Genomic DNA, 11,015 nt, shown 5'->3' with positions numbered 1-11,015 from the left:
TTTGCTCAAGGAGTAGTGCAAGAAATCTTTGTCTAGCTTGTAATGGAGGAATATATTGGTGAAGGGGCCACCATGACAAGTTAAGCCCACAGGAAGCTATCTAAGGGACCGGAGCTGTAGTTCATTTTGGTTTCTTTGGTTTAGTGCCAGTGACATTTTTTTTTCCCATTTGAGTCAACAGACTTTAGGGGCTTGGTGGCTGTTGGCACATAATACCAGCCTTTGAAATACTGATTGCTCAGCCAAAGTTAACAGAAACAGCTGCAAAACAAGATGTCATTATCTCTGGGTCTTGCACTGAGAGCTACAAGTGCACTGCCATCTGCAAAAAGCAGTTCTTTAATAAGGGGACTTCTGAAGCCTTTGTTTCTGTATACGAAAAGACAAATTATAGGCATTGCTTGGGGAAATCTGGAACTGGACTCTCAAAAACAGGCTCTAAGTTTGTTCAGTCTACTGCTGCTGCAAAAAATGAATCTTTGTAACACCAAAATTCCGCATTTCTACTCTTTGCAATCCATCTTTCATCCAAACAGTCAACTTCTTCAACTTATTTGCCTATGCCAAGAAGAAGTTGGGACTTATCTTCTGTATAGCAGCATAGAAAGGCCTATTTAATTATTTGAACTCAAATAGTATCAAAAAGCATTAAAAACTGTGATGTTTCAAAACAGCTGTAAAAAAATCATGGTGTTGTACAGGCATGGATAAGAAAGATTCAAGTTAGTATTTTGCATGAGGTGATCCATAAATATCCAGTCACTTCTGTCATTACAAGGCATTTTTCCAGTTATCTAGCTGATGGGACCTATGTAAGCTGTTGTAATACTGCTTTTTAGAGAGAAAATCATATATATATACTATCAGAGGCCCTGACACATTTTAAATAATTAAATTTGTGTCACACTGAACCTAGGTTGAGGAAATGAAATAAGGTCATGACTTTCTGATTAATTTTAAGCTTTGAATAATGATTTGTTTTAATTACAGCCAGTGATTCTTCTTAAGTAGAAAAGGAACAGAGACTACAGAATGTAATCTTGAAGAGTTCATGACCATGACAAATTATAAATACTTTGTACTGTACAGGTAAAACATGAAATTCACCGAAGTTACATTGTCAACCAATTATCATCAAGGTTTCCATTAAAGTAATATTAATCTTGGTGTCAAAGATCACAAAGATGGTGTATTTTATTATGTTTGTTTTTTATTTACATGCAATCTTTGTACTAGAAAGCCTTCTCCTGTACTTGGCTTTCTAAATTTTACAAGTTCTTCTATAATGCACAGCTCCATTCATCCCATTTGTCTAAAAAGTCAGTGACAATTAATTGGAAAATCAAGAACAGATTTTAATTAAAAAACAGTGAATAAGGGGCAATTGGAAAATCATTTGGGTTAAGAAATGCAAAGAAGCATGGAACAAGACACAGGAGCTAGGGAGAGAAGATAGAAAGGCCCAGAAACAAAAAAAAAAAAAGTTAGGCACAAGGATTAGACAGTGGTCTGAACAGAGCAGCTGAACAGCTTTTGAAGTAAGTGTATTTATAAACAAGAGTTTAAAGAACAACAAGGAAAGGGTTCAGGGCAGGAAGCTATAGTAAATAGGAATGGCTGTGGGAAATAACAAGAGACTCACAGGAAAATGAAGTCTTTTATTCATTTAAATCACTGAAGCATGACCTTTTGTCACATGAAATTTTAAAATTTAGATTTCTATTTTTTTTCTTTTTTTTTTTTCCTAGTAAGTGGATAAAATTGTTTCATTTATTTGTACTCACTACTCATTCTTTTAGCTTGAATTTTTGAATATACTACCTATGAATGTAAATCTATGGGAGAAGACACCTGCTTTGGTGGGTTTCACAGCTTGTGTCAGAACAAAACTGCTGTCTCAGTATTCAGAAGGCTCTGAAGGCTTACCACCTTCAGTATGAAGTCAACAAACTCCACTATAAGAACTGTAAGTTAAACAAGGTTCAGGAATATTTCCTAAAAAGGCTGGCTTTCCTGAACCATGTTTCCAAGCACTGGGCAGCACATTTATCAGTGATGCTCTGAATTTTTGATAGTAAGGCATGTTCTTTTCTGAATGTCTCCCAGGGTCTGTATTCTCTGAGCTCTGCTCTCTGCAACAGTGACATGGCCTGAGGGAACAACATACAGCTGTGTGAGGGGAGGAGCAGCTGGGGGTTCGGGAAAGGTTCTGCACCAGGAGACCATGGACATGGAATGGGCTGCCCAAGGCAGTGGGAAAGGCTCCAAGTGCCAGGGTTCAAGGTGTCTTTGACGCTGCTCTCACATATAAGGTTCAGATTTTGGATGGTCTTATATGGAGCCAGGAGACAGGCTCAATAATCCTCAAGGATCCCTTCCACCTGAGGATATTTGATGATTCTTGAAGGATCAGAAAATCTAGTTTACATTTGCTGTATTCTAGACAGTTGAGATACCCTACTTCACCCTGGGGTGTGGACTGCCTAAAGACAAAGGAAGTATTAACTTCCATTTAACTCTCTGTGAACAGAGAAGATGAGTTAAAAGCACATTTAAAACCTTTAACACTTCCTAATTATTGTGTTGAGTTGTTTGTTTGTTTAAAAAACTCTACAGAGCACTATTTCTAACAAAATAGAATGAGAGAAAAAAATTCAGAAACACTTCCAAATTGCCATTCACTTGGTTGTTTAACGTCAGGTTACACCTACATCCTTATTTGGGGATATAACTAAAAGTTGTCTGGTTATCCAAGGGCTAGACTCTACGTGCAGGTAGAATTTTATCAAGACAGTTAATATAGTTGGGGAAAAAAAATCAGGCCCTGAAGGTCTTCTTCAAGCTTAAAGCTTTCAAAAACTTAAAAGTGAAACCAAATATCCCTTGCTCTTACTTTTGTTATTTTTAATTGGCTGAACAGTTCAAGAGAAGGCTGTAGATAGACCAGGCACAGAGGGGTCTATTTGCCAGGAGACAAGCTATGAGCTGCAGAAGAGACAGAATGGAAAAAAATTAACTGTGGAAACGTCAAGAGATGGAAACATGACATAAGGTAAGAGTCTTCACTTAATCATCAACCTTTGGTAACAAGTGGAGCTATGCCTTCCAGTTCTTGGACTTCTCCACTATGAGAGTCAGGATAGAAGCAAACAGAAGTTACAGTTTCCCTTCAGGACTGCGGCCAATCCTTTTAATTTCAGCCCTACCATAGATGCAGTTCTGGGCTTAGGTTTTGCAGCACTCTGTTTTGAGATCTTGATGTGATACACAGGTGTCTAGATCAGTGTTGTAAACAGAATTAATAGGGGTTGACAGCAAGGTGTGCCCTCAGCCTCCTTGTAGCACCTTGCAAGATTGCTTTGGCCGAGTGGTAAATGCAGCAATGCATTCTCTCTTGAGATATTAACGTTTCTGGATTCATGGCATGATTTGACAGGATCCAGATGCCAAACACAAATCCAGCGCTGTTGCCTTGAGGTGTATCAGGCTCCAGATTTGTAAGGTGCAGTAAAGAAGCTAAATCACATTTTCCGTTGAGCCAAAATATGGTAAGTGGAGTTTGGAAAGCAAGGAAACAAATAAGGAATCGGGATTTGCAGCCAGATTTTCACAACACCCCGCTCTTGATTCGTGCGGTCGCCACTGACAGATCCACATCCGTTCTTTATTCAGTCGTTGTGCTTCAGGTGCCTAACATCCAAAAGTTATTCAGGCACTACATAGCCGTATCGTTCTCGCCGACACTAGAAGAGTTGGACAGCTTTCTATAAACCTTTTCCCGTACTTTCCTCCCCCCCGTTTGGATACATCACCGTGGGACAAGAGCTAACCCTAAGCGGGAGCGCAGCACGGCGGGGCCGAGCCGTGACTCACCCTCCGGGGCCGTGCGGGGAAACTCCCGCTGCCGCCGGGCTGCGGTGGCAGAGCGCATGTGCGGAGGTTCCCAGCCTCCGCTCCTCGCACCCTCCCCTCCCCGCCTGCCTCTCTCCCGCCCTTCCTCCCTACTGCCGTCCTCCTCCCTGCCCGCCGCCGTCTCCGCTCCGTGCCGGCTGTGGGTGCTGAAGTTGGGCGGATGGCAGCAGCCCCGCTCCGCTAGGGACGAACCGCCGCAACCCTCCTCGGGATCGCTGAGCGCCAACTGCACGCAGCCGGGCGGGGGTGGGTAAGGCGCTCCGCTTGTGTTTGAGCCCGCACCGCGTTGAAATGGCATCAAAATGTCTGCTTCGGAGTGATGCGCGGAGTGGGGGGAAAAAAAAAAAAAAAAGAGGAAAGAAAAGAAAACAAAACAACAAAACGGAGGGGGGGTTGAGAGGAAGAGGAGGGAGGAAGGTGAGAGGGAGGGAGGGAAAGAGGATGGATGGAGGGTGACAGAGAGCAGCCGAAAATGCGTTCAGCGAGGGGACCGGCAGTGTGTGAGTGTGCGTGCGTGTGTATGTGTATATGTGTGTGTGTGTGTGTGTGCAACAACGGGCGGCTGCGCCGCCGAGGCTGCATGCAAGGTGGTGTTTCAGCATGTGTGTGTGTGCGGCTCCGTGCCCGCGGTGCACAAAGGGGTGGGGAGCCGTGCCGCTGGCTCTGCCCGCTCCCTCCTCCGCAGCCCCTTTGCCTGTGCCCGGGGTGCCGCGGGAATCCGCCGGGCGATGCTGCGGGGATGCGCCGCGCCGGGCGATGCCGCCCAGCCTCTGGCGGGGGGAGAGGGCCGCCCCCGGGAAAGCCGTGGGCACGCGCTGGCGGGGTGACAGCCGGCGGCTCGCGGTGAAGCAGCTCTCCTGCCTTTCCTCTTGACCTTCCCTCTTGTAACGCAGGTCCGTTTGACGGGGGGGGAGTGATTATTGCTATTAATGCAATTAGTATTTCAATCGGAGGAGCCGGCGTGAAGCCGCTTTGAACGCAAGAGCGGCTTTCCGACCCCTCCTTCTCCCCGGTCTCGCACTGGGGAGCCCCCGCCGCCGCCCTTCGGGGCCGCACCGCCCTCCGCGGCACCCGGGCGGCACCCGCCGCCCCCGCCCGCGCTGCCCTGCGGCATCGCCATCCGCCGGCCCCGGCCTCCTTCCCGGGAAATGTCGGAGGGCGGGGGCGGCTCGGCGGCAGGAGCAGGTGGCGGGCGCGGCCGGCGGGGCAGGGGCTGCTCCCGGTGCTGGCACAGACACAGCGCACGGCGGCGCGGGGCTTCCCCGCACCCGGGGAAACACCGGCGGGGCGGGGGATGCTGCCGCCCTTCCAGCCGCCGAAAGCCGCGGTGCGCTGTTGCTACTGTTGCTGCTCCCGCGGTTCCTCACCTCTCCCCAGGATGAAAGCACCCGCAGCTAAAGAGGCTGTGGTTGCCTCGCTCGTTTATCGAGCCAGTGTTGCACAATTTATAGCTGCCTCTTGTTGATTCCTAGGGAAACCCTACCCGCTCTGCCTGGCTGAGAACTGGCAGAGGCATTTAGGATTTCCAATATTTGGTTTCCTTGATTCTGTATCTGAGTTTTACCCGATGCACGTTATAGGTTTGCTGCTTTTGCAAAATGGATGAAATCTCAAACACCCTGCTAGGTAAATGTGAATGAGTTATGTATCATTCTGCAATACTATTGTAGGTAAGAGGTGATAAATAGCTTTCCACAAATGTAATATACACACATTGCAAATTTTGAGAGTTCTTTAAAAGAGGATAATTCTTATGCAAATCAGTGGATGTGAGTGTCACCTTCCTAACATAAATCACTGGGGAATCTTCCTGCAACCCAAGCCAGTTAGGCAAACAAATTATTTGACCTTTATAAAGAGATGGTATTACACACTGTTATCCCCATTATCAAATATTTATTGTCATTTGATTGTATACTCAGCATAAGCAAAGTCCTACTGAAAGATGCAAGTGCCCCACCCCAATTAGTTTGCACAGCTGAAGGCAATGAGAAATGCAAGTATATTTACCTCTGTAAAATATGTGAGAGTCAGACAGTGAATGCCTTTCTCAATCAAGGCCTCAGGTCCTTCCAAGTAGCCAAAATAGGAACATAATTTGATTAAAAACACACGATCAAAAGAATTGCAGTAGTGAGTTAGACATCCAGTCCAATATCCTGACTCTGACTGTGGTCATTAGCAGATACTAAGGGGAGAAAAACATAAGGAACAGAACTGGTATGCAGTGATTTTTTTTTTTATTTTTTTTTTCCTGCTATATGTTTTCAATCCCTGTAGTACAGGGATTTCTTAAAGCTCCAGTGCTTGCTTCCAGACCATTGTATTTAATAAGCCCCTGACTTTCTCTACTCCCTTTTCTTAATCCATTTATACTTTGGTCTCAACCACGTTCTTTGGCAGTGTGCACCACAATTTAATTATGACTTGTGTGAAAAAGTACTTCCTTTTGTTTGCCATGAACCTGCTGTCTGATGATTTCATTAGGTGCTCCTTAGCCTTCGTGTGTGACAAAGGCATGCCCTGTGCCTGCGCAGGTGCTGGCAATGTCCTCACAGCAGAGCAGGTCCTGCACTGGCTGTTCGGGTCCCTTCACTTTGTCTAACATTAATTGAGGAGAGCTGCCTGGGGCTCTAAGGCCATCTCAAGTCCTTGGTCTTTATGTTGGAGTCTATAGACAAGAACAAACATTCTTTTTCTTGTTATTCCATGTGGACGTTTACAAACAAAAATTGCCCTGAACCTATGAACTCATTTCACAAAGGCACTGAAAAGCTGTCTGCTGAAAATTAACTTCCTGCACTATTGATTGAAAATGAAGTCTGACTGACAGCAAAAGTCCCCATCCTAAACCAGTCTCTCCTTAACACAAACAGAAGGTAAAATGCTTTCTTTTCAAACTACAGCGTTTTTCAAGAAGTATACTAAATACAAAATGGAAGCTGCACGTGAAGTTCGTATCTATGAACTCTGCACGCTGGGATTGACATCGCTAATAATTCCTCTGCATAAAGTTAATTTTAGGGAGTGTGTGTAACTGAATGATGAGCATAGTCTCAAAAGTAAAGTTTAAATCTCCTATAAAGTCAAATTGATTTGTAAGGACCTGTGACACAAGGAGTACTTCTGAGGTTGAATCGTGCTTGTGGAGCATCAGTATTAATGAGACTGATGTAGCTGAGAGCTTCCCTTATCTCACTGCCACGCCATACTTGAGTCCATCAGAAGAGTAATTTAAGAGACTAGAGAGCTAAAAACATGCAACTTAGACCCAAAGTCTCAGAAAGTAGCCATGGGCACAACTTGGAATAATCCACAGCAGATTGTGGGCAGATGAAGATCAGTAGAAACGCACATAACTTGAGAAATTTTTCACACAAAAAAAACAACCCAAAACACCAATGGCCTCAGGTGCTGTAATCCCAACAGTTTAAAGGAAGAGGGGACCAGGTGGCATTATTTCAAAGACAGGATAGAATGGATGTCAATCAGTCTGACTCTAACCAATCTTAAACCAAGTATGAGAATGGTTTTCCACTAATAAATGGCATGTATGTGTATGTACACATGCATATATAAATGGCAAACATATATATTTACATAAGCTTTCCATTATTTAAAAATGCATAAGCTTGGAAAAAAATTTCAGTAAGATTAATGAGATTAAACCTTTTTTTTACTCCTGTAATCAGTGAATGGAACCACTTTCTTACTTGTATGCTTCACACGTGTCTTCAAATACATAGCTCATGGGGATTCCTGTGGGGACTCACAACGTGTACTATATAAAGCTGTATCAACTCTTACAGAGGTATTGGTTGCAGTTCCATTAGCTCCCTTCTGATCACATCTCTGTGCTCTCAGCTGTGGATTTATTTTGCACTCATATCAATGTCCCAGGTTTGGTGTTCTTAATGAAAAATATATCCTTACCCTATTTGTAGTGCTTGTTCTGTGAATATATAAATAATTCTCTAAGAACATAAAATTAATGTGCCAATTAGCTTGGCTTAAAATTAGTTGAAAATGAAATTGTACAAGAAATTTAGCATTTCTATTGACCACTTGTTTGTCCTAAGCAGTCCTGGTAATGAAATAATGTGATCAGACTTTCCATATTGTTAATTAATTAAAAGCTTGTGCATAGGGTATAAAAACAAATGAATAGATTAAGTCATAATTAAGTTGATCTATTTATGGTTATAGCTAATGGCTATAATGATGCAGGCTGTAAGCAGGCCTGTGTGAGTGGCTTTGCAGGCTCCCAAGGGGTGCTACCTCTCTCCTAAGGTATACAGCCTGTCAGCTCTGCACCTCAGCAGGTGCTGTAAAGTGGGACTGTGGCACAGAGCTGCATGACAGCCAATCCCATAGGTAGGTTATTGCTTCAGAGACCTCTTGCCTGGAAAAAGTGGGTGCCTCTACCCAAAGTTGAGTATCTACTCTCAGAAGGTTTCTCTTGGCACTGCCACTGCTTCGAATGTGCACAAAGGAAGCAGCCATGCAGTGTAACTGTGGCAGGGAACTACGGGAATACTTAAAGCACACAACCAATGATCTCACAGTTTGAACTACTGCTCCTTCCCAACCAGCACAAAAGCCAGGCTGAGGCTAACGGATCCTCTAAGCCAAAGTCGGGGCTGGGCATGCTGATGTGTTTCAGCTGTTTTACACTACTCTGGTGATGCAAAATAGCTGAAAATCCAATTTAAACGACTGATGTGCTTTGTGCTGTTCTACTATATTAATTAATCTCAGCTTAATTTTTTAAAATGTAGAATAAATCAAAGTAACACAAACTGATTTAATACTGAATCTATCATATCTTTATGTTTTTAGTGCTAGCTTTGTCTTCGGGCGCCTTGTTTATAAAATATGGATGAAATGCTTCATATTTTTCATACAATCTCAATTTTCATACATTATTTATTTAGAAAGCAAACGGCAATGAGTTCTTAGAAATCATAAAATTTCTGGACAAAACATGTAGGGAATTTGCAGGTAGGTAGGTGGAACAGAAATAAAACATTAAGAAAATCTTAAATCCTAATGCCAGCATTAGATACTACAAATTACACTAAAAGACATTTGGATATCTTAAAGATGACTGCTGCATAATCCTTCTCCATACAGAAATACAAAATAAATAGCCTAGTTTCATCAGCAAGAAAGAAAGTAAATTAGTGAGTGATGCATTAACACAGCTATGCAGCTTCTGCTAGCAAAGCAGCTTCCTTTAAAGCAGCTTGGCTCTTCCTTCCAGTGATGCCAGCCCCGTGCCTGATGAAATATGAGGGAGTGCTCATAAGCTAGATGACTCTATAGAGCCCTAAGTCTATATGTGCTGCCTGAGAGAGAGTGAAACTAAGAAAATACAGCCTGTGAGAGGAGACTACTACTCAGTCATGGCTTCCTGCTGTAACAGTCAGTTGAATATGCCACTTCGCTTTGTAATTTTAGCTCAGTGCAAGTCCAAGCAAGACTTTCTTTTAGTCTGTTTTGGGAAGGTTGAATATGGTTTGGGCTGTTCTGTTGTGTTATGTTTTGCTATGTTATGCTTTACTGTGGTGTGGTATTGCTGTAACAATGTCTTCATTTATCAGCAGCTCTTGACAGTTCCAGTAAAATAATCCCATGTGCTCATAGATTAGATAAAGCAATTAGACCACAGGAATCACAGATGAAGGCTGTCAGGTTATCCTTAGCACAACATTCATATAACTATTACAGTTCAGACAGCTTTCAAATGAGAGAGCTGAAAATGCAGGTCACTCCATGAGGCAAGTGTTCAGTCAGTTGTAGATACATTGCAGCTAAGGCAAGGAGCTTAAGTCCTTCTGTTGCTCACAGTACCAACCACTGTCACCATATACACACTGATCTCCTAAAAGCCTAAATAAGAGGTAAATATCAATATATATTTTAATATTGTGCTTATTATGCAATTAGAGTGACCTTCTGAAATTAGGAATTTTGCAGTCAGTCTACTTTATTATGGAGCTCTTACCCAGTCCTGCAGGCAGCTCCTAGTCTTCATACTGCACCACACCTTTGGGTGGTGTAAATGAGGTTTTCTCATTGTTTGCACTGTATGAAAATCTAGAGCAGTGAGTAATAACTTCCTTTACGTGGGCTTCACAAGAAGCCCCGATTTAATGAACATAGATGGGAACTGTGGTCCTGATTACTCAGTATCCAAAAGATAGCTTTGTTTCCATGTCTTAATGTCTTCAGAAATGAAAAACGCTCTAAAATATTAATGAGATACTTTCACGGTTTTCAAGATGAGTTTGAGAAGAGAGGAGTGAAATGTGTAGCCTATGTTTTGTTATTCATTTACAGTGGCTTAAAAGTATACCCATGAATTATTTTCATGCTTAGCTTTACTTTGTTGGAATGTGGTTGTCATATAATGGTCTGATAATCTAACTCATTTGGCTTGATACATCTCATAATCTAGTAACAAATGTTTAATTTGTACTGTTTGTATTTATTTATTTTTTTCACTGCTGTATTTATTGTGTTAAAAGATTTTTATCAACTCTTATTGTCTCACACAATGTGAAAAAGAATGATAGTAATATTCAGAGTCTTAGCTGCATGGTAAGCATCACGCTTACCAGAACAGACAAGGATGTTATCAGATTCAGTATCTGATTAGTTCGTATGTAAAACCAGCCTATAGAGCTACTATAAAAAGTCAAGACAGTACTTGTGTGGTGAAAAGGTATAGAAAAGAATAGAGGGAACACCTCTGCCCAGTGAATGTAGCAACTTCATAAATTATGAAGTTATGAATATAGCAGCTATGAGTGATCAGCGCCTCTACAACTAGGCAATGATCAGTGATTCAGTATACAAAGATTCACTTGGTCAGAGAAGTCTGGCTGTTTATGGGATTTGTCCTGAGCTCTGCCTGCAGAAGAACCGTCCTGTATCGAATACCTGTCTTAAAGTGCATGTCTGTACTGCAAATTGCAGTGTAGGGTAGAGAGATCTGACATAAGTTGAACACTGGAAAAATCTAGTTATAGCAGCACTGTATACTGTGCAAGAAAATGCCCTTATTTTACCTCTACTATCTGTATGCCATCTCATATCCT

The 11,015-nt window shown here is 42.6% G+C and overlaps 1 protein-coding gene across 3 annotated transcripts in view; it reads left to right on the top strand.

Annotated features, from left to right (window-relative positions):
- Window positions 1-3,973: 3,973 nt before the first annotated feature.
- The window catches only part of RGS17 (regulator of G protein signaling 17), a 71,131-nt gene continuing 64,089 nt past the window's right edge, over window positions 3,974-11,015 (top strand). The window contains exon 1 of one of the 3 annotated variants that reach the window (XM_032443646.1): window positions 3,974-4,162. The gene's annotated coding sequence lies outside the window, so the exon portion shown is untranslated. The remainder of the gene's footprint in view (window positions 4,163-11,015) is intronic. The other 2 variants (XM_015858237.2, XM_015858236.2) reach the window with 2 other exon arrangements.

This window comes from Coturnix japonica, chromosome 3 (assembly GCF_001577835.2).
Source record: "Coturnix japonica isolate 7356 chromosome 3, Coturnix japonica 2.1, whole genome shotgun sequence".
NCBI lineage: Eukaryota > Metazoa > Chordata > Aves > Galliformes > Phasianidae > Coturnix > Coturnix japonica.
Note: the sequence above shows the minus strand (reverse complement) of the source record. Positions and strands in the feature narration are given on the sequence as shown.